Below are 27,407 nucleotides of genomic sequence, written 5' to 3'. Positions count from 1 at the left end.
TTGACCTTTGACTCCGACGAGGGACGGCGAGTCCGAACAAAGCAAAGACAAAAAGCAAAAGCATGTTGCCTCCTTTCCTCTGCGCCGCTATCGATTTGCAGGCCGTAAATCCATCCCCGGCACTCTTGTTTTCATCTCAACCCCCACCCCGAGGTGCTCGGGAGACCAGCCAGTCAAGAAGATGAAAGTTCAAGTTCCACCTGCACCTGAGTGGGCGGGTCATCAGTCCCTTAATCACATCAGCCATGTTGACTCTTCATTTATCTCTCCTGCCAGTTAGTGTCACTCTTCTTCCCGTCCACACAACTCCATGACCTCCACCATCTAGCTCGCCAGCCGACACTTTATTTGCAGGACACAACATCAAGTGCTCGGATTCTGGAGGGTCTGTTTAAGTAGGAACATATGGATGGAATACAATTGAAGATTAGAATTGACTTTATTGTCATTTATTTTTATATATATATATATATATATATATATGCACACCCCGTTTCCATATGAGTTGGGAAATGGTGTTAGATGTAAATATAAACAGAATACAATGATTTGCAAAACCTTTTCAAGCCATATTCAGTTGAATATGCTACAAAGACAACATATTTGATGTTCAAACTCATCATTTTCTTTTTCAAATAATAATTAGAATTTCATGGCTGCAACACGTGCCAAAGTAGTTGGGAAAGGGCATGTTCACCACTGTGTTACATCACCTTTTCTTTTAACAACACTCATTAAACGTTTGGGAACTGAGGAAACTAATTGTTGAAGCTTTGAAAGTGGAATTCTTTCCCATTCTTGTTTTATGTAGAGCTTCAGTCCTTCGACAGTCCGGGGTCTCCGCTGTTGTATTTTACGCTTCACACATTTTCCATGGGAGACAGGTCTGGACTGCAGGCGGGCCAGGAAAGTCACCGCACTCTTTTTTTTACGAAGCCACGCTGTTGTAACATGTGCTGAATGTGACTTGGCATTGTCTTGCTGAAATAAGCAGGGGCGTCCATGAAAAAGACGGCGCTTAGATGGCAGCAGATGTTGTTCCAAAACCTGTATGTACCTTTCAGCATTAATGGTGCCTTCACAGATGTGTAAGTTACCCATGCCTTGGGCACTAATACACCCCCATACCATCACACATGCTGGCTTTTACACTTTGCGTCTATAACAATGCGGATGATTATTTTCTTCTTTGTTCCGGAGGACACCACGTCCACAGTTTCCAAATATAATTGGAAATGTGGACTCGTCAGACCACAGGACACTTTTCCACTTTGCATCAGTCCATCTTGGATGAGCTCAGGCAGAGTTTCTGGGTGCTGTTGATAAATGGGTTTGGCTTTGCATTGTAGAGTTTTAACTTGCACTTACAGATGTAGTGACCAACCGTAATTACTGACAGTGGTTTTATGAAGTGTTCCAGAGCCCATGTGGTGATATCCTTTACACACTGATGTCGGTTTTTGATGCAGTACCGCCTGAGGGATCAAAGGTCTGTAATATCATGGCTTCCGTGCAGTGATTTCTCCAGATTCTCTGAACTTTTTGATGATTTTACGGACCGTCGATGGTAAAATCCCTAAATTCCTTGCAAAAGCTTGTTGAGAAATGTTGTTCTAAAACTGTTCGACAATTTGCTTACAAATTAGTGACCCTCACCCCATCCTTGTTTGTGAATTACGTAGCATTTCATGGAAGCTGCTTTTATACCCAAGCATCACCTGTTCCCAATTAGCCTGCACACCTGTGGGATGTTCCAAATAAGTGTTTGATGAGCATCCCTCAACTTTATCAGTATTTATTGCCACCTTTCCCAACTTCTTTGTCACGTGTTGCTGGCATCAAATTCAAAAGTTTCTGATTATTTGCAACAACAAAATAATGTTTATGAGTTTGAACATCAAATATGTTGTCTTTGTAACATATTCAACTGAATATGGCTTGAAAAGGATTTGCAAATCATTGTATTCTGTTTATATTTACATCTAACACCATTTCCCAACTCATATGGAAACTTTTTTTTTCCTTCTTGTAAAGTGCATTTTTATGTGATGGTGCAGAGAAGAATGCTACACTGGAGTCTGTCGTCTTTAAATGTCTTCCATTCTTCTTTGAAGAATAGAAGGATGTGATTGAAGTCTTGGCCAGGTTCCACAGAGAAGGTATTAAAGTCCTCCTCTGGGACTACTTCCATGTGGACACCCTCCCAGCTGGCAGGAGTCAAAGCCCTTTGACCCACTCTGATATCAGGAGGCTTTTCTGGCGTGTCAGCTTGATGGATGTGACTATTTCCCAGCATGCAGTGGGTGAGTTCACACGAGCGGGAGGAGGGAAGCCGATGCAGACGACGAGGTGATGGAATGTTCTGGGCTCCCTATCTGATTCTGCTCTGCGTAATGAGTAGAAAACTCGGACGACGTTGAGGCTCAGCTGTATTTTTAAAAGGCAATTTAGACCCGCCCACAAAGGAAGGACTGCGTTTCTTTTGCTGGCGAGATAAAATGGGGGGAAAAAAGGAGTCGTACAGTATCTACTCTCAGTGAAAGTGATTGGAAAAGATTGCCTGTCACGTCTATGGGATCATGTTTTGTTTTGGTCAAGTTCGGTTTTGTTTTTTTTGGGACATTAAGTTCCTGTTCCTGCACTTCCTTTTTTGTTTTATTACCATAGCAACTCATTAGTTTTCACCTTTGCACTTATCATGGCCATTATTTAAACCTGCAGTTGCCAGGTGGTCTGCCTGGCGACTTTGCCTCAACTCCCTACATGCCCATGCCTTTGGGACATTAAGTTCCTGTTCCTGCACTTCCTTGTTTGTTTTATTACCATAGCAACTCATTAGTTTTCACCTTTGCACTTATCATGCCCATTATTTAAACCTGCAGTTGCCAGGTGGTCAGCCTGGCGACTTTGCCTCAACTCCCTACATGCCCATGCCTTTGGGACATTAAGTTCCTGTTCCTGCACTTCCTTGTTTGTTTTATTACCATAGCAACTCATTAGTTTTCACCTTTGCACTTATCATGGCCATTATTTAAACCTGCAGTTGCCAGGTGGTCAGCCTGGCGACTTTGCCTCAACTCCCTACATGCCATGCCTGTTAACCACACTGTCCATAGTTTCCCTCCTGCCCATGCCACGTAAGTTTTTGGGGTTCTTTTTATGTCACAGTTATTGAGTTTTGTTTTTTAGTGCTGTTTTTTGTTGAATAGCAAAGTTTTGTACTTCCGCCCTCGTGCGCGCCTTTTGTTTGCTTCCTTTTTGTAGTTTGTTAGTTGAAGAAATAAATATGTACTTACATTCACGTCTTGCTCGTGCCAACTTTCCTTTGCCTCGGAAAAACAAACCACCTCATGGACTTTGTTTACAACGACGGTATAGCTCGGTTGGTAGAGTGGCCGTGCCAGCAGCTTGAGGGTTGCAGGTTCGATCCCCGCCTCCGCCATCCTAGTTACTGCCGTTGTGTCCTTGGGCAAGACACTTTACCCACCTGCTCCCAGTGCCACCCACACTGGTTTGAATGTAACTTAGATATTGGGTTTCACTATGTAAAACGCTTTGAGTCACTAGAGAAAAAGCACTATATAAATATAATTCACTTCACTTCACATGACATCCGTACACTATAAAGGGTCAGATTGGACAATATTAAATAAATAAAGGAATACTCAAATATGCCGTTATTGTATTTTGAGTGAAATATTTATTTGTTAGGACGCGCCTGCTGACTTTGCTGAAGTAAATAAATAAATCATGAACCATATAGATCAGGGGTTGGCAACCCCAAATGTTGAAAGAGCCATATTGGAGCAAAAATACAAAAACAAACATGTCTGGAGCCGCAAAAAAATAAAAGCCATATTACATACATAGTGTGTCATGAGATATAAATTGAATTAAGAGGACTTAAAGGAAACCAAATGAGCTCAAATATAGCAACAAATGAGACATAATGATGCAATATGTACATATAGCTAGCCTGAATAGCATGTTAGCATCGATTAGCTTGCAGGGACCAAATATGTCTGATTAGCACTCCACACAAGTCAATAACATCAAAAGTTTGGTGGACAAAAAAAGAAGTGGCATAAAACACGTCTTAGAAAGTCGGAGAAAGTTATACATGTAAACAAACTAGGGTGAGTTCAAGGACCGCCAAAATTAGTAGGACAAAACGGCGCTCGCCAAATATTAGAATCAGTGAAGCATGTTTAATATAAACAGTGTGCTTTATAACAATTAGGGAGCTTTGTGTCATGTTTGTCCTCCTACAGAAACCAAATTAAAACAAAAAATATGTTTTTTTTCCCCCTCATCATTTCCATTTTTCATATATTTTTGAAAAAGCTCCAGAGAGCCACTAGGGCGGCGCTAAAGAGCCGCATGCAGCTCCAGAGCCGCGGGTTGCCGAACCCTGATGTAGATGTATCCATCCATCCATCTTCTTCCGATTATCCAAGGTCGGGGCGCGGGGGCAACAGCCTAAGCAGGGAAGCCCAGACTTCCCTCTCCCCAGCCACTTGGTCCAGCTCCTCCCGGGGGATACCAAGGCGTTCCCAGGCCAGCCGGGAGACATAGTCTTCCCAACGTGTCCTGGGTCTTCCCCGTGGCCTCCTACCGGTCGGACATGCCCGAAACACCTCCCTAGGGAGGCGTTCGGGTGGCATCCTGACCAGATGCCCGAACCACCTCATCTGGCTCCTCATATATATATATATATATATATATATATATATATATATATATATATATATATATATATATATATATATATATATATATATATATACTAAGTTAAAGTACCAATGATAGTCACACACACACTAGGTGTGACGAAATTATCCTCTGCATTTGACCCATCACCCTTGATCACCCCCTGGGAGGTGAGGGGAGCAGTGAGCAGCAGCGGTGGCCGCGCCCGGGAATAATTTTGGGTGATTTAACCCCCAATTCCGACCCTTGACTGAGTGTCAAGCAGGGAGGTAACGGGTCCCATTTTTAAAGTCTTTGGTATGACTCGGCCGGGGTTTGAACTCACAACCTACCCATCTCAGGGCGGACACTCCAACCACTAGGTATATATATATATATATATATGATAGATCAGAAAGACATATGAAAAAATGAGCACTATATTCACATCTCAAAATACTGTATGCATGCAGACACACGCACAAAAACACGCACACAAACACACTCACTCACGCGCACGCACACACACACACACACACACACACGCACACACACACACACACACATTGCAAGATGGCAAGATGCTGCAGATCGTGCCCTAGGGAGGGAGCGCATATTTCACGGCCGTATACAAAGTGACAAATATTTATTTGAACGCTTTATGCTACATCAGCGGTCCCCCCTTTCTTAAACTTATGTTTTTGAACGCTTTATGCTACCTCAGCAGTCCCCCCTTTCTAAACTTATGTTTTGACATGCTGTATTTCCCCCGCGGGATAACACGAATTTCTCTTTGGTAATCTGTTTGTGTTTTTTCCGTGCGTTTGATGGTCGGCTTTTCCGCCGGAATTGTGCCCTTATATGGGGAATTAAAGGCGTTTACCAATGCAAATTATGGAATTAAGGGTGTTTACTTATGCATATTAGGGAAATAAGGGCGTGTTGATATGCAAATTACGGTAGACACGTACGCGCTAACCATTTCAGCAACTTAAGAACAATTTGGCCGTTTAAGAACACGTCATGAATTTGAATGGAATCCTCTTATCTTATCTGTGCAGTAATCTATTTATTCATATCTGCACCTTATTGCTCTTTTATCCTACACTAGCATGAGCTAATGCAAAAAAAATTCCGTTCTTATCTGTACTGTAAAGTTCAACTTTGAATGACAATAAAAGGAAGTGTAACTCCATGTCCAAGTCTTAGGAAATCACTTGGGAATGAATGGGTGTTATGTCTTTGTGATCATGTTTTGTTTAGTTGTGTTATGTTACTTCAAGACTGTTTTATTTTAGATATGTAATCCTCCATGTTAAAAGTGCAAGCGAGAGGAAACAAATAAACGATCGCTGCTCACTCTTGCTGCTTGTTGTCACTTCTTCTGCAGCCGAGTAGTCGCAAGAAGGATCACTAGCGCCCTCTACCACCAGGAGGCGGGAGTCATTGAATTACTTATATTTGACACACGCAGCTACGGTATATTAATAAAACATAGCTGCTTACTTTTCCTTTTTAGCATATTCAATAGCTTGGGAATGGATGTTCCTCCATGCTGTCCCCTGAGCTAAAAAGGATTTTGACCTATAAGACGTGAAAACGGAATAAAACACAGAGTTCTTCTTCACGATGTTCAGACCTGAGTGGGACTGACTCATGTTTATCTGCGACACCTCCTCTGCACGCCGGCCTTCTTGCTCCCACAACACGCCACTAATTGCTTTTAAAGCTTCCATTAGGGGGCCTCACTCCCTCGGCATTGGCTAAGAAGACGTGCTAAACTTGATAAACGCATCCGATTGCCCGAAAAGTTGGACAAAGGACAAAACAAACGTGTCTGGGGGCGACGCGGGAGTCGATGTCTATTCAATCAGTGGGAGACGTTTCCTGCTTCTAACAGGAAGGGATTGCTTCTAATGCTTCCTCTTTCAATTCTGCACATTAGGACAATGAAGACCGTGTGTGTGTGTGTGTGTGTGTGTGTGTGTGTGTGTGTGTGTGTGTGTGTGTGTGTGTGTGTGTGTGTGTGTGTGTGTGTGTGTGTGTGTGTGTGTGTGTGTGTGTGTGTGTGTGTGTGTTTGTGTTCTTGTATTTCTACCCTTCTTGAGACATGAAGAAGGAAAAGTATCTTCCATATGAGGAGGGGTGAACAAGTGATGACATAAATCATGGTCCCAATAACATTGCATCCAATAGAGAGCCAAATACTAGAGACCGTGAACATTGCTCCAAAGTCGGGATTTTTGGTTGATTGAATGTGCATACAAAAGATGTAAGACAAGCCACATGTGACCATAGTTTGAACAAATACACTATTGTACTAAGACTATAGAGGCCATCAACAGTAACATTTTGACTTGTCATAAATTTGCCAAGTGATATTCCGATTACGATTATAATATTGCCAAAATGTTAAAGTTTTCTTCCAATTTTGCGACTTTTGTAGAGTAAAATTCCAACTTTTATCATAATATTGCAGAACTGTTCAGTTTTTCTTGTAAAATTTTGTCTTGCGTTGAATAAAATGATGACTTTTATTATGATACCGCCAAAATTTGGAAGTTTTCTTACAAAATTGTGACTTTTGTGGAGTAAAATTCCCACTTTTATCATAATATTGAACAAATGTTCAGTTTTTCTTGTAACATTTTGACTTCATAAAAACGCCAAAATTTTAAGCTTTTCTTGTAAAATGTGCGACTTTTGTGAAGTAAAATTCCAACTTTTATCATAATATTGCACAAATGTTTAGTTTTTCTTGTAAAATTTTGACTTGCGTTGAATAAAATGATGACTTTTATTATAATACTGCCAAAATTCTGAAGTTTTCTTACAAAATTGTGACTTTTGTGGAGTAAAATTCCCACTTTTATCATAATATTGCACAAATGTTTAGTTTTGCTTGTAAAATTTTGACTTGCGTTGAGGAAAATGATGACTTTTATTATAATACTTCCAGAATTCTTAAGTTTTCTTACAAAATGTGACTTTTGTGCCGTAAAATGATGACCAGTTTCATAAAAACGCCAAAATTTTAAGCTTTTCTTGTAAAATGTGCGACTTTTGTGAAGTAAAATTCCAACTTTTATCATAATATTGCACAAATGTTAAGTTTTTCTTGTAAAATTTTGACTTGCGTTGAATAAAATGATGACTTTTATTATAATACTGACAAAATTCTCAAGTTTTCTTAGAAAATTGTGACTTTTGTGGCGTAAAATGATGACCAGTTTCATAAAAACGCCAAAATTTTAAGCTTTTCTTGTAAAATGTGCGACTTTTGTGAAGTAAAATTCCAACTTTTATCATAATATTGCACAAATGTTAAGTTTTTCTTGTAAAATTTTGACTTGCGTTGAATAAAATGATGACTTTTATTATAATACTGACAAAATTCTCAAGTTTTCTTAGAAAATTGTGACTTTTGTGGAGTAAAATGACGACCCTTTTCATAAAAACGCCAAAATTTTAAGCTTTTCTTGTAAAATTTGTGACTGTTATTGAGTAAAATTCCAACTTTTATCATAATATTGCACAAATGTTCAGTTTTTTTGTGAAATTTTGACTTGCGTTGAGTAAAATGATTAATTTTATTATAAAACTGCCAAAATTCAAAAGTTTTCTTACAAAATTGTGACTTTTGTGGAGTAAAATGACGACCCGTTTGATAAAAATGCCAAAAATGTAAGCTTTTCTTGTAAAATGTGCGACTTTTGTGAAGTAAACTTCCAACTTTTATCATAATATTGCACAAATGTTTTGTTTTTCTTGTAAAATTTTGACTTGCGTTGAATAAAATGATGACTTTTATTATGATACCGCCAAAATTTGGAAGTTTTCTTACAAAATTGTGACTTTTGTGGAGTAAAATTCCCACTTTTATCATAATATTGCACAAATGTTCAGTTTTGCTTGTAAAATTTTGACTTGCGTTGAGGAAAAGGATGACTTCTATTATAATACTGCCAGAATTCTTAACTTTTCTTATAAAATTGTGACTTTTGTGGAGTAAAATGACGACCCTTTTCATAAAAACGCCAAAATTTTAAGCTTTTCTTGTAAAATGTGCGACTTTTGTGAAGTAAAATTCCAACATTACCATAATATTGCACAAATGTTGAGTTTTTCTTGTAAAATTTTGACTTGCTTTCAATAAAATGATGACTTTTATTATAATACTGGCAAAATTCTGAAGTTTTCCTACAAATTTGTGACTTTTGTGGAGTAAAATTCCCAATTTTATCATAATATTGCACAAATGTTCAGTTTTTATTGTAAAATTTTGACTTGCGTTGAGGAAAATGATGACTTTGATTATAATACTGCCAAAATTCAGAAGTTTCTTACAAAATTGTGACTTTTGTGGAGTAAAATTCCAACTTTTATCATAATATTGCAAAAATGTTAAGTTTTTCTTGTAAAATTTTGACTTGCGTTGAATAAAATGATGACTTTTATTATAATACTGACAAAATTCTCAAGTTTTCTTACAAAATTGTGACTTTTGAGGAGTAAAATTACGACCCGTTTCATAAAAACGCCAAAATTTTTAACTTTTCTTGTAAAATGTGCGACTTTTGTGAAGTAAACTTCCAACTTTTATCATAATATTGCACAAATGTTTTGTTTTTCTTGTAAAATTTTGACTTGCGTTGAATAAAATGATGACTTTTATTATGATACCGCCAAAATTTGGAAGTTTTCTTACAAAATTGTGACTTTTGTGGAGTAAAATTCCCACTTTTATCATAATATTGCACAAATGTTCAGTTTTGCTTGTAAAATTTTGACTTGCGTTGAGGAAAAGGATGACTTCTATTATAATACTGCCAGAATTCTTAACTTTTCTTATAAAATTGTGACTTTTGTGGAGTAAAATGACGACCCTTTTCATAAAAACGCCAAAATTTTAAGCTTTTCTTGTAAAATGTGCGACTTTTGTGAAGTAAAATTCCAACATTACCATAATATTGCACAAATGTTGAGTTTTTCTTGTAAAATTTTGACTTGCTTTCAATAAAATGATGACTTTTATTATAATACTGGCAAAATTCTGAAGTTTTCCTACAAATTTGTGACTTTTGTGGAGTAAAATTCCCAATTTTATCATAATATTGCACAAATGTTCAGTTTTTATTGTAAAATTTTGACTTGCGTTGAGGAAAATGATGACTTTGATTATAATACTGCCAAAATTCAGAAGTTTCTTACAAAATTGTGACTTTTGTGGAGTAAAATTCCAACTTTTATCATAATATTGCAAAAATGTTAAGTTTTTCTTGTAAAATTTTGACTTGCGTTGAATAAAATGATGACTTTTATTATAATACTGCCAAAATTCTGAAGTTTTCTTACAAAATTGTGACTTTTGTGGAGTAAAATTCCCACTTTTATCATAATATTGCACAAATGTTCAGTTTTGCTTGTAAAATTTTGACTTGCGTTGAGGAAAAGGATGACTTCTATTATAATACTGCCAGAATTCTTAACTTTTCTTATAAAATTGTGACTTTTGTGGAGTAAAATGACGACCCTTTTCATAAAAACGCCAAAATTTTAAGCTTTTCTTGTAAAATGTGCGACTTTTGTGAAGTAAAATTCCAACATTACCATAATATTGCACAAATGTTGAGTTTTTCTTGTAAAATTTTGACTTGCTTTCAATAAAATGATGACTTTTATTATAATACTGGCAAAATTCTGAAGTTTTCCTACAAATTTGTGACTTTTGTGGAGTAAAATTCCCAATTTTATCATAATATTGCACAAATGTTCAGTTTTTATTGTAAAATTTTGACTTGCGTTGAGGAAAATGATGACTTTGATTATAATACTGCCAAAATTCAGAAGTTTCTTACAAAATTGTGACTTTTGTGGAGTAAAATTCCAACTTTTATCATAATATTGCAAAAATGTTAAGTTTTTCTTGTAAAATTTTGACTTGCGTTGAATAAAATGATGACTTTTATTATAATACTGACAAAATTCTCAAGTTTTCTTACAAAATTGTGACTTTTGAGGAGTAAAATTACGACCCGTTTCATAAAAACGCCAAAATTTTTAACTTTTCTTGTAAAATGTGCGACTTTTGTGAAGTAAACTTCCAACTTTTATCATAATATTGCACAAATGTTTTGTTTTTCTTGTAAAATTTTGACTTGCGTTGAATAAAATGATGACTTTTATTATGATACCGCCAAAATTTGGAAGTTTTCTTACAAAATTGTGACTTTTGTGGAGTAAAATTCCCACTTTTATCATAATATTGCACAAATGTTCAGTTTTGCTTGTAAAATTTTGACTTGCGTTGAGGAAAAGGATGACTTTTATTATAATACTGCCAGAATTCTTAACTTTTCTTATAAAATTGTGACTTTTGTGGAGTAAAATGACGACCCTTTTCATAAAAACGCCAAAATTTTAAGCTTTTCTTGTAAAATGTGCGACTTTTGTGAAGTAAAATTCCAACATTACCATAATATTGCACAAATGTTGAGTTTTTCTTGTAAAATTTTGACTTGCTTTCAATAAAATGATGACTTTTATTATAATACTGGCAAAATTCTGAAGTTTTCCTACAAATTTGTGACTTTTGTGGAGTAAAATTCCCAATTTTATCATAATATTGCACAAATGTTCAGTTTTTATTGTAAAATTTTGACTTGCGTTGAGGAAAATGATGACTTTGATTATAATACTGCCAAAATTCAGAAGTTTCTTACAAAATTGTGACTTTTGTGGAGTAAAATTCCAACTTTTATCATAATATTGCAAAAATGTTAAGTTTTTCTTGTAAAATTTTGACTTGCGTTGAATAAAATGATGACTTTTATTATAATACTGACAAAATTCTCAAGTTTTCTTACAAAATTGTGACTTTTGAGGAGTAAAATTACGACCCGTTTCATAAAAACGCCAAAATTTTTAACTTTTCTTGTAAAATGTGCGACTTTTGTGAAGTAAAATTCCAATTTTTATCATAATATTGCACAAATGTTTTGTTTTTCTTGTAAAATTTTGACTTGCGTTGAATAAAATGATGACTTTTATTATGATACCGCCAAAATTTGGAAGTTTTCTTACAAAATTGTGACTTTTGTGGAGTAAAATTCCCACTTTTATCATAATATTGCACAAATGTTCAGTTTTGCTTGTAAAATTTTGACTTGCGTTGAGGAAAAGGATGACTTCTATTATAATACTGCCAGAATTCTTAACTTTTCTTATAAAATTGTGACTTTTGTGGAGTAAAATGACGACCCTTTTCATAAAAACGCCAAAATTTTAAGCTTTTCTTGTAAAATGTGCGACTTTTGTGAAGTAAAATTCCAACATTACCATAATATTGCACAAATGTTGAGTTTTTCTTGTAAAATTTTGACTTGCTTTCAATAAAATGATGACTTTTATTATAATACTGGCAAAATTCTGAAGTTTTCCTACAAATTTGTGACTTTTGTGGAGTAAAATTCCCAATTTTATCATAATATTGCACAAATGTTCAGTTTTTATTGTAAAATTTTGACTTGCGTTGAGGAAAATGATGACTTTGATTATAATACTGCCAAAATTCAGAAGTTTCTTACAAAATTGTGACTTTTGTGGAGTAAAATTCCAACTTTTATCATAATATTGCAAAAATGTTAAGTTTTTCTTGTAAAATTTTGACTTGCGTTGAATAAAATGATGACTTTTATTATAATACTGCCAAAATTCTGAAGTTTTCTTACAAAATTGTGACTTTTGTGGAGTAAAATTCCCACTTTTATCATAATATTGCACAAATGTTCAGTTTTGCTTGTAAAATTTTGACTTGCGTTGAGGAAAATTATGACTTTTATTATAATACTGCCAGAATTAAGTTTTCTTACAAAATTGTGACTTTTGTGGAGTAAAATGATGACTTGTTTCATAAAAAGGCCCAAAATTTAAGCTTTTCTTGTAAAATTTGCAACTGTTAATGAGTAAAATTCCCACTTTTATCATAATATTGCACAAATGTTCAGTTTTGCTTGTAAAATTTTGACTTGCGTTGAGGAAAATGATGACTTTTATTATAATACTGCCAGAATTAAGTTTTCTTACAAAATTTTGACTTTTTTGGAGTAAAATGACGACCCATTTCATAAAAATGCAAAAAATGTAAACTTTTCTTGTAAAATTTGCAACTGTTAATGAGTAAAATTCCCACTTTTATAATAATATTGCACAAATGTTCAGTTTTGCTTGTAAAATTTTGACTTGCGTTGAGGAAAATGATGACTTTTATTATAATACTGCCAGAATTCTAAAGTTTTCTTACAAAATTTTGACTTTTTTGGAGTAAAATGACGACCCATTTCATAAAAAGGCAAAAAATGTAAACTTTTCTTGTAAAATTTGCAACTGTTAATGAGTAAAATTCCCACATTTATAATAATATTTCACAAATGTTCCGTTTTTTTTGTGAAATTTTGACTTGCGTTGAGTAAAATGATGACTTTTATTATAATACTGCCCGAATTCTAAAGTTTTCTTGCAAAATTGTGACTTTTGTGGAGTAATATGACGGCCCTTTTCATGAAAACGCCAAAATTTTAACCTTTTCTTGTAAAATTTGTGACTGTTATTGAGTAAAATTCCAACTTTTATCATAATATTGCACAAATGTTCAGTTTTTCTTGTAAAATTTTGACTTGCGTTGAGTGAAATCACAACTTTTATGATAATACTGCCAAAATTCCAAGTTTTTCTTGTGAAATTCCAACCAATTTTTCACAATAGGCTTTTCTACATTTGCATAGTATGTATTATTCATGTTGTAAATACACTTCTGCATAGATCTAGAAAGGCTGCTCCTAAAGAGGGAGGCACTCAAAAACGTAACAAATACAAGTGTGTGTGTGTGTGTGTGTGTGTGTGTGTGCGTGTGTGTGTGTGTGTGTGTGTGTGTGTGTGTGTGTGTGTGTGTGTGTGTGTGTGTGTGTGGTGGAGGCAGTAAAGCTGTCATGTGACACTAACGCGGTGGTGATGTGTTGCAGATGAGCCTGAGTGTGTTTAGTGCGAGTGTGACACCTGTGACTGCTGCATTCATGTTTATGTATGAGTGACTTAACAAGACCCCAGAGGACCCCCGTTAATTGCCTGCATGAAATTCACGCCGCTTGCTTGTTTGTTGGAAGCGTCAATTGTTGATGGAGTCGTCTCTGACTGTAACCTTTGCCTTCTCGGCTCGCTATGCAGAGTCTGCAGACTTGGGCGCCATCATTAATACAGGAAGTGTGCGGACGCCACTCTTTGTGTGTGTGCACCTGGGAAGGTGTGTGGACATAAGTAATGGGACACTTGGCCATTGTGGCGTACATTTGTGGGAACATGCACCCAGTGGCCAGTCCCTTTAGGACCCATGTGTCAAGGTCAAGGCCAGTGAATGATCCATGATGATGTTTGATTAGTATTAGATCCATGATGATGTTTGATTAGTAATAGAAGAGAGCCGCCTGCTGCTGTTTGGCACGCAGCAATACTCCAGCAGTGTTGGCGCTGGGAATTTTCAAACAGGGGTCCCAGAGACCCCAGGAAGTCATTAAAATGGGGTCCAACAGTCAATTTTTGCGGTCCCACTTTTTGGTAATACATGATAAATGTACAAACCCCGTTTCCATATGAGTTGGGAAATGGTGTTAGATGCAAATATAAACAGAATACAATGATTTGCAAATCCTTTTCAACCCATATTCAGTTGAATATGCTACAAAGACAACATATTTGATGTTCAAACTCATAAACTTTATTTTTTTTTTTGCAAATAAGCATTAACTTTAGAATTTGATGCCAGCAAAACGTGACAAAGACTTTGGGAAAGGTGGCAATAAATACTGATAAAATTGAGGAATGCTCATCAAACGCTTATGTGGAACATCCCACAGGTGTGCAGGCTAATTGGGAACAGGTGGGTGCCATGATTGGCTATAAAAACAGCTTCCCAAAAAATGCACAAGAAAGGATGGGGCGAGGTACACCCCTTTGTCCACAACTGCGTGAGCAAATAGTCAAACAGTTTAAGAACAACCTTTCTCAAAGTGACATTGCAAGAAATTTAGGGATTTCAACATCTACGCTCCATAATATCATCAAAAGGTTCAGAGAATCTGGAGAAATCACTCCACGTAAGCGGCATGGCCGGAAACCAACCTTCCATCCCTCAGACGGCATTGTATCAAAAACCGACATCAATCTATAAAGGATATCACCACATGGGCTCAGGAACACTTCAGAAAACCACTGTCACTAAATACAGTTTGTCGCTACATCTGTAAGTGCAAGTTGAAGGGGAACATTAAATGGGTTGTACTTGTATAGCGCTTTTCTACCTTCAAGGTACTCAAAGCGCTTTGACACTACTTCCACATTTACCCATTCACACACTGATGGAGGGAGCTGCCATGCGCCAAGGCGCCAACCAGCACCCATCAGGAGCAAGGGTGAAGTGTCTTGCTCAGGACACAACGGACGTGACGAGGTTGGTACTAGGTGGGAATTGAACCAGGGACGCTCGGGTTGCGCACGGCCACTCTCCCACTGCGCCACGCCGTCCCCATTATCACCAAACCTATGTAAGTGTCAATATATACCTTGATGTTGCAGAAAAAAGACCTTATATTTTTTTAACCGATTTCCAAACTCTAAATGGGTGAATTTTGGCGAATTAAACGCCTTTCTGTTTATCGCTCTTTTAGCGATGACGTCATCGAGGTAACACACCCACCATTTTCTCAAACACATTACATACACCGGCTCTCAGCTCTGTTATTTTCTGTTTTTTCGACTATTTTCTGGAACCTTGGAGACATCATGCCTGGTGGGTGTGTTGTCGGAGCGTGTAACAACACTAACAGGGAGGGATTCAAGTTGCACCACCGGCCCAAAGATGCCAAAATGGCAAGAAATTGGACGAAATTTGTACAAAATACGAGGGTGTGGGGAAAGCCGACGTCATTTGTTCCGCACACTTTACTGACGAAAGCTATGCTACTACAGAGATGGCAAGATTGTGTGTCTATCCTGCGACACTCAAAGCAGATGCATTTCCAACAATAAAGCCAACGAGACCTGCCGCCAGACCCCCATTGAATGTGCCAGAGTGTCTTCACATTTGACCGGCGATGCTAAGACAGACATGGCACAGAGATGTATGGATAACCTGCAGATGCATTTGCAACCATAAAGTCAACGAAATCACAAAGGTGAGTTTTGTTGATGTTATTGACTTATGTGCTAATCAGACATATTTGGTCGCGGCATGACTGCCAGCTAATCGATGCTAACATGCTACGCTAATCGATGCTAACATGCTATTTAGGCTCGCTGTATGTACATTTGAAACTATATTTACATCCAGCGTTTCTTTCCACCCACATTTAATGCCAAACAAACACTTACCAATCGACGGATTTAAGTTGATCCAGTGTCACAAGATGCGAAACTTACGATCGTTGGTCTGCGCAATTTTTGGGCGATGCTAAGGCAGACATGGTCGAATAGCATCAATAGCTATCCGCTCAATAGCTTCAGTTTCTTCTTCGATTTTGTTTTCGCTATCTGCCTCCATACGGCAACCATCTGTTTCAATACATGCATAATCTCTTAATTTGCTTAAACCGCTGAAATCCGAGTCTGAATCCGGGCTAATGTCGCTATATCTTGCTGTGCTATCCGTATTGGCATCAATGGATGACGTCACAGGAAAATGGACGATGGCTTCACAGATAGCGAAAATCAGGCACTTTAAAGCTTTTTTTTAGGGATATTCCGGGATAGGTAAAATTTTGAAAAAAACTTTGAAAAATAAAATAAGCCACTGGGAACTGATTTTTTATTGGTTTTAACCCTTCTGAAATTGTGAGAATATTCCCCTTTAAAGCTCTACTATGCAAAGAGAAAGCCATGCATCAACAACATCCAGAAACGCCGCTGGCTTCTCTAGGCCCGAGATCTTCTAAGATGGACTGATGCAAAGTGGAAAAGTGTTCTGTGGTCTGACGAGTCCACATTTCAAATTGTTTTCGGAAATATTCGACATTGTGTCATCCGGACCAAAGGGGAAGCGAACCATCCAGACTGTTATCGACTCAAAGTTGAAAAGTCAGCATGTGTGATGGTATGGGGGTGCATTAGTGCCCAAGGCATGGGTAACTTACACATCTGTGAAGGCACCATTAATGCTGAAAGGTACATACAGCTTTTGGAACAACATATGTTGCCATCTAAGTGCCGTCTTTTTCATGGACGCCCCTGCTTATTTCAGCAAAATAATGCCAAGCTGCATTCAGCATGTGTTACAACAGCGTGGCTTCATAAAAAAGAGTGCGAGTACTTTCCTTTCCTGACCTGTCTCCCATGGAAAATGTGTGGCGCATTATGAAGCGTAAAATAGGACAGCGGAGACCCCGGACTGTTGAAGGACTGAAGCTCTACATAAAACAAGAATGGGAAAGAATTCCACTTTCAAAGCTTCAACAATTAGTTTCCTCAGTTCCCAAACGTTTATTGAGTGTTGTTAAAAGACAAGGTGATGTAACACAGTGGTGAACATGCCCTTTCCCATTTACCTAACACGTGTTGCAGCCATGAAATTCTTTATTAAAACAAAGTTCATGAGTTTGAACATGAAATATGTTGTCTTTGTAGCATATTCAACTGAATATGGCTTGAAAAGGATTTGCAAATCATTGTATTCTGTTTATATTTACATCTAACACCATTTCCCAACTCATATGGAAACGGGGTTTGTGTGTGTGTGTATGGCGACATGGCCTAAAAATGTTGAAGAAAGGCCGTATCGACATGGGTTCCATTGAGACTTCTGCCATCTGGACGTCCTCACGCCAGAGGAGAGAAGGAAGAGTGGCCCCTGATGGAGTGTTGAAAGGTGTTAGAAAGGGGAGGCTGGCAGCAACATCCCCTGTGGAGTCTTATCAGCACGCTGCTGCCAACCCACACTGACAACTCTTTGTGCTGCACACTATTCTTAGCACCTGCCTTCATCTGCCTCTGCCTGCAGTCCAAACCCTAAAGAACCTCCAACACTCTTGTGTTGGAGGTTCTTTAGGGTTTGGACTGCCTCAGTGGCCTCAGACTAGAGCGAGAAGATGTGAGAGTGGGTGGATCTACACCTGACATCCACTGTAATGATATCAAACACAGGCACGTATATGGTCGATACAACTATGATTACGTTGATTTTTTTTATCGTCACAAACTCTTTTTTCCTTTTTTTTAAACAAATGCCGTGGGTGGATCTACACCTAACATCCACTGTAATGATATCAAACACAGGTACGTATATAGTCGATACTACTATGATTACGTAGATTTTTTTTTATCGTCACAAACTCTTTTTTTCCTTTTTTTTAAACAAACGCCATGAGTGGATCTACACCTGACATCCACTGTAATGATATCAAGTACAAGAGCGTATCTAGTCGATACTACTATGATTACGTTGATATTTTTTTTATCGTCACAAACTATTTTTTCCTATTTTTTAAACAAATGCCGTGGGTGGATCTACACCTGACATCCACTGTAATGATATCAAGGACAAGAGCGTATATAGTTGATACTACTATGATGACGTTGATATTTTTCATCGTCACAAAATCTTTTTTTTTTTAAACAAACGCCATTAGTGGATCTACACCTGATATCCACTCTAATGATATCAAGTACAAGAGCGTGTATAGTCAATACTGCTATGATTACGTCGGTATTTTTTACTGTTACAAAATCTTTTTTCCTTATTTTTAAACAAAAGCCAAAGGTGGATCTACCCTTAACATCCACTGTAATGATATCAAACACAGGCACGTATATAGTCGATACTACTATGATTACGTTGATTTTTTTTATCGTCACAAAATCTTTTTTCCTTTTTTTTTAAACAAACGCCATTGATGGATCTACACCAGACATCCACTGTAATGATATCAAATACAGGCACGTATCTAGTCGATACTGCTATCATTACGTCAATATGTCTTATCGTCACAAAATCTTTTTTCCTTTTTTCTAAACAAATGCCATTGATGGATCTACACTTGACATCCACTGTAATGATACCAAGTAAAAGAGCATATCTAGTCGATACTACTATGATTACGTCAATATTTTTTATCGTCACAAAATCTTTTTTCCTTTTTTTTAAACAAACGTCATTGATGGATCCACACCTAACATCCACTGTAATGATATCAAGTACAATAGTGTATCTAGTCGATCCTACTATGATTACGTCGATATTTTTTATCAACACAAAAACGTTTTTTTTTAAACAAACACCATTAGTGGATCTACACCTAACATCCACTGTAATGATATCAAATGCAGGCACGTATCTAGTCGATACTGCAATGATTACGTCGATATTTTTTATCGTCACAATTTTTTTTTTCCTTTTTTTAAACAAACGCCATTGATGGATCTACACCTGACATCAACTCTAATGATATCAAACACAGGCACGTATATAGTCGATACTACTATGATTACGTTGATTTTTTTTATCGTCAAAAAACTCTTCTTTCCTTCTTTTTAAACAAATGCCATTGGTGGATCCACCCCTAACATCCACTGTAATGATATCAAGTACAAGAGCGTATATAGTCGATACTACTATAATTACGTCAATATTTTATATCGTCACAAAATCGTTTTTCCTTTTTTAAACAAACGACATGGGTGGATCTACACCAAACATCCACTGTAATGATATCATGTACTAGAGCATATCTAATCAATACTGCTATGATTATGTCGATTTTTATCGTCACACAATTTTTTTTCCTATTTTTTAAACAAACGCCATTGATGGATCTACACCTGACATCCACTGTAGTGATATCGAACAGGGGCACATATCTAGTCGATACTACTATGATTACGTCGATTTTTTTTATCGTTACAAAATCTTTTTTCCTCTTTTTAAACAAATGCCATTGGTGGATCTACACCTGACATCCACTGTAATGATATCAAGTACAAGAGCGTATCTAGTCAATACTACTATGATTACGTTGATATTTTTTATTGTCATAAAATCTTTCTTCCTTTTTTTTAAACAAATGCCATGGGTGGATTGACACCTATGATCCACTGTAATGATATCAAGTACAAGAGCGTATCTAGTCGATACCACTATGATTACATCGATATTTTTCATTATCATAAAATCTTTTTTCCTTCTTTTTTAAACAAATGCCACATGGGTGGATCTACACCTGACATCCACTGTAATGATACCAAGTACAAGAGGGTATCTGGTCGATACTACTATGATTAGTTCGATATTTTTAATCAACACAAAAACTTTTTCCTTCATTTTTAAACAAATGCCATGGGTGGATCTACACCTAACATCCACTGTAATGATACCAAGTACGTGGCCGTATCTAGTTGATACTGCTATGATTACCTCTATTTTTTATCGTCACAAAATCCTTTTCCTTTTTTGTTAAACAAACGCCATTGGTGGATCGACACCTAACGTCCACTGTAATGATATTAAAAGTACAAGAGCGTATCTGGTCGATACTACTATGATTACATAGATATTTTTTATCCACACAAAAACTTTTTTCCTTCTTTTTTAAACAAACGCCATGGGTGGATCTACACCTGACATCCACTGTGATGATATCAAGTACAAGAGCGTATCTAGTCGATACTACTATGATTACATAGATATTTTTTATCCACACAAAAACTTTTTTCCTTCTTTTTTAAACAAACGCCATGGCTGGATCTACACCTGACATCCACTGTGATGATATCAAGTACAAGAGCGTATCTAGTCAATACTACTATGATTATGTCAACATTTTTTATCGTCACAAAATATTTTTTCCTTTTTTACACAAACGCATTGGTGGATCGATACCTAACATCCACTGTAATGATACCAAATACACGAGCGTATCTAGTCAATACTAATACTAAGTGTTTCTAGTCGATACTATTATGATTGAATTTATATTTTTTTATGATCACAAAATCTTTTAATCCTTTTTTTAAACAAACGACATGGGTGGATCTACACCAAACATCCACTGTAATGATATCAAGTACTAGAGCATATCTAGTCAATACTGCTATGATTATGTCGATTTTTATCGTCACACATTTTTTTTCCTATTTTTTAAACAAACGCCATTGACGGATCTACACCTGACATCCACTGTAGTGATATCAAACACAGGCACATATCTAGTCGATACTACTATGATTACGTCAATATTTTTATCGTTACAAAATCTTTTTTCCTTTTTTTTAAACAAATGCCATGGGTTGATCTACACCTGACATCCACTGTAATGATACCAAGTACAAGAGCGTATGTAGTCGATACTACTATGATTACGTCGATATTTTTTATTGTCATAAAATCTTTCTTCCTTCTTTTTTAAATAAAAGCCATGGGTGGATCCACACCTGAGATCCACTGTAATGATATCAAGTACAAGAGCGTATCTAGTCGATACTACTATGATTACCTCAATATTTCTTATCGTCACAAAATCTTTTTTCCTTTTTTTTAAACAAAAGCCATGGTGGATCTACACCTGACATCCACTGTAATGATACCAAGTACAAGAGCGTATGTAGTCGGTACTACTATGATTACGTCGATATTTTTTATTGTCATAAAATCTTTCTTCCTTCTTTTTTAAATAAAAGCCATGGGTGGATCTACACCTGAGATCCACTGTAATGATATCAAGTACAAGAGCGTATCTAGTCGATACTACTATGATTAGATCGATATTTTTTATTGTCATAAAATCTTTTTTCCTTTTTTTTAAACAAAAGCCATGGTGGATCTACACCTGACATCCACTGTAATGATACCAAGTAGAAAAGCGCATTTAGTCGATACTATTATGATTAAACGGTATTTTTCAATCATCACAAAATCATTTTTCCTTTTTTTTTTAAACAAATGCTATGGGAGGATCTACACCTAACATCCACTGTATTGATATCAACTACAGGCACATATGTAGTTGATACTACTATTATGATGTCGATATTTTTTATCGTCACAAATTATTTTTTTATTTTTTTCAAACAAATGCCACTGGTGGATCTACACCTATGATCCACTGTAATGATACCAAGTACAAGAGCGTATCTAGTCGATACTACTATGATTACATCGGTTTTTTTTTTGTCGTAAAATCTTTTTTCCTTTTTTTTAAACAAAAGCCATTGGTGGATCTACACCTAACGTCCACTGTAATGATATTAAGTCCAAGGGCGTATCTATTCGATACTGTTATGATTACCTTAATATTTTTTATCGTCACAAAATATTTTTTTCTTTTTTGTTAAACAAACGCTATTGGTGGATCGACACCTAACGTCCACTGTCATGATATTAAGTACAAGAGCATATCTGATCGATACTACTCTGATTACATCGATATTTTTCATCTACGCAAAAACTTTTTTCCTTCTTTTTTAAACAGTTTTTTTTCTTTTTTTTTTAATCAAAATGCCATGGGTGGATCTACACCTGACATCTACTGTAATGATATCAAGTACAAGAGCGTATCCAGTCAATACTACTATGATTACGTTGATATTTTTTTATCATCACAAAATCTTTTAATCCTTTTTTTAAACAAACGCCATGGTGGATCTACACCTGACATCCACTATAATGATACCAAGTAGAAAAGCGCATTTAGTCGATACTATTATGATTAAACGGTATTTTTTTAATCATCACAAAATCATTTTTCCTTTTTTTTTTAAACAAATGCCATGGGTGGATCTACACCTATGATCCACTGTAATGATATCAAGTACAAGAGCGTATCTGGTCGATACTACTATGATTACATTGATTTTTTTCATCATCAAAAAGTCTTTTTTTTTTTTAATCAAAATTCCATTGCAGGATCTACACCTGACATCCACTGTAATGATATCAAGTACAAGAGCGTATCTAGTCGATACTACTATGATTACATCGATATTTTTTATCATCAAAAAGTCTTTTTTTTTTTTTTAAACAAACGCCATGGGTGGATCTACACTTATGATCCACTGTAATGATATCAAGCACAAGAGCGTATCTAGTCGATACTACTATGATTACATCGATATTTTTTATTGTCATAAAATCTTTTTTCCTTCTTTTTTAAACAAATGCCATGGGTGGATCTACACCTGACATCCACTGTAATGATATCAAGTACAAGAGCGTATCCAGTCGATACTACTATGATTACGTCGATATTTTTTTTCGTCACAAGGTGTTTTTTCCTTTTTTTCAAACAAACGCCATGGGTGGATCTACACTTATGATCCACTGTAATGATATCAAGCACAAGAGCGCATCTGGTCGATACTACTATGATTACATTGTTTTTGTTTTTTTAACATCAAAAACTCTTTTTTTTTTTTTAATCAAAATGCCATTGAAGGATCTACACCTGACATCCACTGTAATGATATCAAGTACAAGAGCGTATCCAGTCGATACTACTATGATAACGTCGATATTTTTTTTCGTCACAAGGTGTTTTTTCCTTTTTTTTAAACAAACGCCATGGGTGGATCTACACTTATGATCCACTGTAATGATATCAAGCACAAGAGCGCATCTGGTCGATACTACTATGATTACATTGTTTTTTTTTTTTTAACATCAAAAACTCTTTTTTTTTTTTTAATCAAAATGCCATTGAAAGATCTACACCTGACATCCACTGTAATGATATCAAGTACAAGAGCGTATCTAGTCGATACTACTATGATTACATCGATATTTTTTATCGTCATAAAATCTTTTTTCCTTTTTTTTTAAAGAAATGCCATGGGTGGATCTACACCTAAGATCCACTGTAATGATATCAAGTACAAGAGCGTATCTAGTCGATACTACTATGATCACATCGATATTTTTTATCGTCATAAAATCTTTTTTCCTTTTTTTTTAAAGAAATGCCATGGGTGGAGCTACACCTATGATCCACTGTAATGATATCAAGTACAAGAGCGTATCTAGTCGATACCACTATGATTACATCGATTTTTTTTTTATCATCAAAAAGTCTTTTTTTTTTTTTTTTTAATCAAAATGCCATTGAAGGATTTACACCTGACATCCACTGTAATGATATCAAGCACAAGAGCCCATCTGGTCGATACTACTATGATTACATTGTTTTTTTTTTTTTAACATCAAAAACTCTTTTTTTTTTTTTAATCAAAATGCCATTGAAGGATCTACACCTGACATCCACTGTAATGATATCAAGTACAAGAGTGTATCTAGTCGATACTACTATGATTACATCGATATTTTTTATTGTCATAAAATCTTTTTTCCTTCTTTTTTAAACAAATGCCATGGGTGGATCGACACCTATGATCCACTGTAATGATATCAAGTACAAGAGCGCATCTGGTCGATACTACTATGATTACATTGATTATTTTTTATCATCAAAAAGTCTTTTTTTTTTTTTAAATCAAAATGCCATTGAAGGATCTACACTTATGATCCACTGTAATGATATCAAGTACAAGAGCGTATCTGGTCGATACTACTATGATTACATAGATTTTTTTTATCATCAAAAAGTCTTTTTTTCTTTTTTTTAAATCAAAATACCAGTGAAGGATCTACACCTGACATCCACTGTAATGATATCAAGTACAAGAGCGTATCTAGTCGATACTACTATGATCACATCGATATTTTTTATTGTTATAAAATCTTTTTTCCTTCTTTTTTAAACAAATGCCAAGGGTGGATCTACACCTATGATCCACTGTAATGATATCAAGTACAAGAGCGCATCTGGTCGATACTACTATGATTACATCGATTTTTTTTTATCATCAAAAAGTCTTTTTTTTTTTTTTTTTAATCAAAATGCCATTGAAGGATCTACACCTGACATCCACTGCAATGATATCAAGTACAAGAGCGTATCCAGTCGATACAACTATGATAACGTCGATATTTTTTTTCGTCACAAGGTGTTTTTTCCTTTTTTTTAAACAAACGCCATGGGTGGATCTACACTTATGATCCACTGTAATGATATCAAGCACAAGAGCGCATCTGGTCGATACTACTATGATTACATTGATTTTTTTTTTTTATCATCAAAAACTCTTTTTTTTTTTTTTAAATCAAAATGCCATGGGTGGATCTACACCTGACATCCACTGTAATGATATCAAGTACAAGAGCGTATCTAGTCGATACTACTATGATTACATCGATATTTTTTATTGTCATAAAATCTTTTTTCATTCTTTTTTAATCAAAATTCCATTGATGGATCTACACCTATGATCCACTGTAATGATATCAAGTACAAGAGCGTATCTAGTCGATACTACTATGATTACATCGATTTTTTTTTTATCATCAAAAAGTCTTTTTTTTCTTTTTTTTAAATCAAAATGACATTGACGGATCTACACCTGACATCCACTGTAATGATATCAAGTACAAGAGCGTATCTAGTCGATACTACTATGATCACATCGATATTTTTTATTGTTATAAAATCTTTTTTCCTTCTTTTTTAAACAAACGCCATGGGTGGATCTACACCTATGATCCACTGTAATGATATCAAGTACAAGAGCGCATCTGGTCGATACTACTATGATTACATCGATTTTTTTTTATCATCAAAAAGTCTTTTTTTTTTTTTTAATCAAAATGCCATTGAAGGATTTACACCTGACATCCACTGTAATGATATCAAGTACAAGAGCGTATCCAGTCGATACTACTATGATAACGTCGATATTTTTTTTCGTCACAAGGTGTTTTTTCCTTTTTTTTAAACAAACGCCATGGGTGGATCTACACTTATGATCCACTGTAATGATATCAAGCACAAGAGCGCATCTGGTCGATACTACTATGATTACATTGATTTTTTTTTTTTAACATCAAAAACTCTTTTTTTTTTTTTAATCAAAATGCCATTGAAGGATCTACACCTGACATCCACTGTAATGATGTCAAGTACAAGAGCGTATCTAGTCGATACTACTATGATCACATCGATATTTTTTATTGTCATAAAATCTTTTTTCCTTCTTTTTTAAAGAAATGCCAAGGGTGGATCTACACCTGACATCCACTGTAATGATATCAAGTACAAGAGCGTATCCAGTCGATACTACTATGATAACGTCGATATTTTTTTTCGTCACAAGGTGTTTTTTCCTTTTTTTTAAACAAACGCCATGGGTGGATCTACACTTATGATCCACTGTAATGATATCAAGCACAAAAGCGCATCTGGTCGATACTACTATGATTACATTGATTTTTTTTTTTTAACATCAAAAACTCTTTTTTTTTTTTTAATCAAAATGCCATTGAAGGATCTACACCTGACATCCACTGTAATGATATCAAGTACAAGAGCGTATCTAGTCGATACTACTATGATCACATCGATATTTTTTATTGTCATGAAATCTTTTTTCCTTCTTTTTTAAAGAAATGCCAAGGGTGGATCTACACCTATGATCCACTGTAATGATATCAAGTACAAGAGCGCATCTGGTCGATACTACTATGATTACATCGATATATTTTTTCATCACACCTGACATCTACATACAAGAGTGTATCTTCTAGATACTACTATGATTAAGTCGATATTTTTTGGCATCACAACATCTTCTTTCTTTAAAAAAAAAAATCATATTATGTTTATAAAGTCAGTAAATATATTCCTGGACACATGAGGACTTTGGATATCACCGATGTATGATCCTGTAACTACTCGGTATCGCATCGATACCCAAATTCGTGGTATCATCCAAAACTAATGTGTGGTATCAAAGAAGAGAAGAATAAGTGATTATTGAACATAAGCAAATATTAACAATAATAAAAATAAATGTTTACAGTTTGTCCCTCATAATGTGTAGACAATAATAGGTGTATAAATGACACAATATGTTAGTGCAGACTCATTAGGAGTCGTTGTTTGTTTACTTGCTACTAAAAGACAAGTATGTTCAACATTTTATTGAAGCACTAAAGGACAATAATAAACATATGTTTCATGCACACTAAGATGTTTTGTTCAAATAAAGCCAATAATGACCTTTTTGTGGTCCCCTTCATGTAGAACAGTATCTAAATAAGTTTGGTTTGGTACCGATACAAGCATATTGGTCCCCTATAGTTCCTGACGTACTATTCCGTGATATTTGAGGTGTATGAAACACGTGTTTTAGAGAAGATGTGTGCGTGACGTCATGCAACAAACACGACTTACAGCGTGAATACTTCTATCTGCTCTCTAAAAACACGACGAGAAATGTTGTGAGTGGAAAGGTGTTGAATGAAAGTATTTACCGGGGAAGTTGTCAGCAGTGTCGCGCGGCATCGCAGCTTCCACGTAATCCAAGTTGTGCTCCTCAGTCTCGCCGCGCCACTTCTTACTTTCAGAAAGGTGTAAAAACTGATGAATATTACTCCCGTGGTGACGTCACCGCTGCACACGCTCCTTCCAGCCCGGTGACGTCACGCCCGTGCGTGCGCGCCTGCGCGTGTGAACACGCCGCGAAGCAGATGTTTTTTGGTTTAGTTTTGGAACTCACAGGCAGCCCGGCCACTTGATTAGGTACACCGGCCTTGTTATTCCAATGAGGTTGAAGACAAGAAGTCTCATCAAACTAGA

The 27,407-nt window shown here is 36.0% G+C and overlaps 1 protein-coding gene across 1 annotated transcript in view; it reads right to left on the bottom strand.

The window, feature by feature from the left end:
* The window catches only part of gcgra (glucagon receptor a), a 121,126-nt gene extending 93,935 nt beyond the window's left edge, over positions 1 to 27,191 (bottom strand). Inside the window, exon 1 of the mRNA XM_061884649.1 lies at positions 27,083 to 27,191. The gene's annotated coding sequence lies outside the window, so the exon portion shown is untranslated. The remainder of the gene's footprint in view (positions 1 to 27,082) is intronic.
* Positions 27,192 to 27,407: the final 216 nt, after the last annotated feature.

The sequence above is a fragment of the Nerophis ophidion genome, linkage group LG23 (assembly GCF_033978795.1).
Source record: "Nerophis ophidion isolate RoL-2023_Sa linkage group LG23, RoL_Noph_v1.0, whole genome shotgun sequence".
Classification (NCBI taxonomy): domain Eukaryota; kingdom Metazoa; phylum Chordata; class Actinopteri; order Syngnathiformes; family Syngnathidae; genus Nerophis; species Nerophis ophidion.
This window is presented reverse-complemented; position numbering and strand designations above follow the sequence as displayed.